At 48.7% G+C, this 3,991-nt stretch overlaps 1 long non-coding RNA gene across 1 annotated transcript; it reads left to right on the forward strand.

Annotated features, from left to right (window-relative positions):
- Window positions 1-252: 252 nt before the first annotated feature.
- Window positions 253-3,750, forward strand: LOC141990073 (uncharacterized). Its single transcript, XR_012640068.1, has 3 exons — window positions 253-443; window positions 1,239-1,320; window positions 3,647-3,750. It is a non-coding gene; the product is annotated as an uncharacterized LOC141990073 (long non-coding RNA).
- The last annotated feature ends 241 nt before the right edge of the window (window positions 3,751-3,991 follow it).

A 3,991-nucleotide genomic window follows, 5' to 3' on the forward strand; every position in this document is an offset into this window, starting at 1 on the left:
GGTGAGGCGCCGGGGGCGAGCGCGGGGCCTTTATTACGTTGGGAGGGAGGGGAGCTGGAACTCGCCCCCCACCCCACCCCCGTCTGTCTCCTGCCCGGTCCGTGGCTAGCGCGGAGCGCGTCTCCCCGCAGCGCGGTGTCGGGATCCCCCGGAGCTGGCGGGCGCGGAAACTGGAGATTTAGGTTTGGGGGCAGGTTTCTCCGGGGCCGCCTCCGAAACCGCAGGCTCCTTGGCTGAAGAGGCGCTACAAGCGCTGCCGCAAGGGACCGTGAAGAGCGCAGAGCGGGGCCTGGCCAGCGGGACCCGGCTCGCCCCCACGCCCCGCTGCTTGGGGCAGTCAGGGGAGCGATTTCCAAATTCCTAATGCCGCTATTGGGCCTCCCCGGAATGGCAGGGAGGGCTCGGGGTGGTGGCGGAAGCTTGCAGAAGCAAACGGCAGGCAGGTGCGCTTGGCTTGTGCCTGACCCGACCCCCCACCCCGAGCCAGGACCGGCTGGCATCCCGCAGTGCCCAAAGCTTGAACTGTGTGTGGAGAAGGCTCGTCCCTTGGCTAGATCCGCATCAAAATCCCCTCTCTTCAACCCTCTCGTCCGTGTTCGGTCTTTCCCACTCCTCGTGCTGGCCTTCCGTAGCAAGCAATGTAGCCTTACAGGGTCACAACACTTGCGCTTGTCAGTTTGTAGCTTGCAGAGGAGCAGAGCTGTTCTTGAGAACTTGTATTTCTGGTTGATACAAGTAACAAGTGTCAAATCAGCTCGAAAATCCAGTAGGTTCCTGGGACAGAGCTGTTCAACTTCCAGAACAGAAACCCTTTCACTTTGTGAAGCAGATGGGATAATGCTGTGAGCTGGGTAGCTCAGGGGATTGATAGTGAAATACAGAGCTTTCCAACTAGCCAGAACTAATTGGCCCAGTCTTATTAGCAACCTTGGAAGAGACCAAGAACTACATGGGACATATAAATAGAAGTCTGACCCTTAAGATGATCTCAGCTAAATGCATGAGGCATGCTAATGGGGCAGTGAGGAGAAGATTGGACTGTCCATGTAATACATATTCTATGGATAAATAAAGATCTTCCATCTCTGAAATTGTCAGGCCAGAACCAGTCACTAGCATTACATTCCCAAGATTCTTTTAAAAAGCTATGTAGAGAGGGAATGTGTGGATGTCTGCAGAGGTCTGATATACTACTTGCTCTCTTTGAGCTAATTCTCCTGTTTTCTTCTCCTCTGCAGCAGCTGTTGGTGGCTTTGCTGTCTTGGATGGCACACTCTGGGGTGTTGGTTTTCAGTAGTTCTGCTTTGCTATATGTTACTGGTTAGTTATTTCCAGTTTTGTAGCTTCACCCTTGAGCATGCCTACTTTTGGGTTAACTAAGATCCCAAGCCTGTAAGCACTTATGCATTATTTTTGCCTTTGGGCAATCCCACTGACATCACTGGAATTACTTACACAAATTTAAGTATTTGTATGCTTTGGGCATTTGGCATCAATCTTAGCACAAACAGGAGAGGCAGTGTTGCTCTATGGGGCTGCAGAGCTGCACTCTTGTGTGGAGAAAGTTTTCCTGTTGTTCGTTTAATGTTACTCTAGGTCTACTGCATGAATTGCATTTCCCTTCTGAAATGTTGTTGGAATCTTGCCTAAAAGATTGTTAGGTGGAAATCTAGACAAATGAATTAATAATATAGCTATCTGAGTCTTCCTGTCAATTTTTGTAGTTTTATTGCCGTGTTTTTCCTATTTTTAAATGATTTTCTCTTCTCTGTTGCTGTGGGAGATTTCTAGATTATGTGGAAGATTTCTAAAGTGAAGAAGCACTATGTGTAATGGTTTTCAGAGGGGTAGCCATGTTAGTCTGTATCCATAAAAACAATGAGGAGTCCTTGTGGAACCTTAGACTAACAAATTTATTTGGGCATAAGGTTTGGTGGGATATAACCCACTTGATGAAGTTGTTTTTACTACCATATAACGCGACCTGATATAACGCAGGTTTGCATACAACATGGTAAAGTTCCGACACGCTGCTCTGAGCAGCATGTCAAGGGTGCTGGGGCTGAGGGGTTGGATGAAGGGCAGAGGGTCTCGGGGGTGGTCAGGGGCTCTCCCCCACAGAGTCTGAGAGGCAGGAGCTGTGGGGGGGCACTTTTGGGGGCCCCGCAGTCCCAGAGTGGCCCAGGGGATTAGCGGGGGACCGGGAGCAGCCCGCTCTGCTTCTCTGGCCCGAGCCATGTCGCTTGGGGGAAGGGATCCCCCCCTACACTCACACTCACCCGCTCCACTCCGCCAGGTCCTAGCCGTGGCGCTCTGCTTCTTGCCGCAGGTGAGTGGGGCCAGGGCAAGGAAAGCGAAGCAGACTGGGGCTGCATCACTCCACTTCCCGCCGCAGGTGAGTGCGGGGGGCGTCCTTCCCACCGCTGGTGAGTTTGGGGAAGTTGGGGAAAGTGGAGCGCTGCGGCTGGGAGGTAGCAGAGTGGAGTGGGCTGGGGCGTGTTGCTCCGCTTCCCGCCGGTGAGTGCCTGTCAGGGGGTGAGGGGTGTGGATAGGGGTCGGAGCAGACAGGGAGCAGGGGGGTTGGGTAAGGGGTGGGGTCCTGGGGGTGATTAGGGATGGGGGTTTCTGGAGGGGGCGTTCAGGGAACAAGGAACGAGGGGACCAAAGCAAGTTTGATATAACGCAGTCTCACCTAAACACGGTGAGATTTTTTTGTCTCCTGAGGACCACATTATATCGGGGTAGAGGTGTATGTGTAATGTTGTCAAATGTAGAAAGTAATACTGGAAAAATAGCTTCCTCAAATTTTTCAGTTTTAGTAATGTTCAATGTAGCAGATACTGATAATTCCATTATAAAATGTTTGCCTACTTATCTCTCTAAAACAGAGGTTCTCAAACTGAGGGTTGAGACCCCTCAGGGGGTTGTGAGGTTATTACATGGGGGGTCATGAGCTGTCAGCCTCTGCCCCAAACCCTGCTTTGCCTCCAGCATTTTTAATGGTATTAAATATATTAGTGGTTTTCATTTATAAGGGGAGTCGCACTCAGAGACTTGGTATGTGAAAGGGGTCACCAGTACAAAAGTTTGAGAACCACTGCTCTAAAAGTTGATGGTGGCCCTTTAATTCATCTGGTGAATTCTGGTTATATTGGAAAAAGGGAAGTGGCCTGACAAGGGGATTGTTAGCAATATGAGTGAACCTCTTCACAATCAGGAAACTCCCTTACTTTGGAGAAGCCTGACACAAAATTACCTCAATTACTTCTTTTCTCTGCTAGAAGAGTAAAAAGGGCAAATAGTCCTTGTTCTATGGTATTTGTTAGTCATGTGACCATCAGGATTAATTGTGATTCTCTGCACCTTGTATCTAACCATCAACCTTCTAAAAACCTACAGCTTGTTTGTTTAGGCTCCCCATTAAATACTGAGTTGAATACCTAAAGATACCTTTTATGAGGATTATGAAACCCAGATTCTAACTACTCATGGTCATTAACAATGTAACAACACTTCTTTCAGTAATAGAAATTTTAACCCCCCAAGTCCAGTCTGTATTCAAATTGGCTATTAACTCCATACTTTCAGTTTGCTAAAGTATTCTCTACGTCTTGTCTTATGCTGTTTTGTGGTATTATTTTTGCAGTGTTAAACTGTGACCATCTTCCATTCGTGACATGACTGCATTTCGGTGTGTGTGTGCAGTGATTCTCAAAGCTTTGAAAAGGGTTTTGGAATGAGTATAATGAGGTATATTAATATTCAATCCCTGATCAAATGCATTATCCAAAAAGTGGAAATCTGGTTATTTAAGTGGGTTGAAATTTTCTGAAGTACTTTGGACAGTTTCTTGCATCACTTTGGAGGAACAGCAGCGCCACTGAAAATTCCATAGTTATATTTTTCTGAGCTGCGCTGTTCCAGAAACACTCTGGCTGAGGGAGGGCCACAAGGGGACGGGGGAGGTGGTGGCTCAGTGGGGGTGCAGGCC

Source organism: Natator depressus, chromosome 6 (genome assembly GCF_965152275.1).
Source record: "Natator depressus isolate rNatDep1 chromosome 6, rNatDep2.hap1, whole genome shotgun sequence".
Lineage (NCBI taxonomy): Eukaryota > Metazoa > Chordata > Testudines > Cheloniidae > Natator > Natator depressus.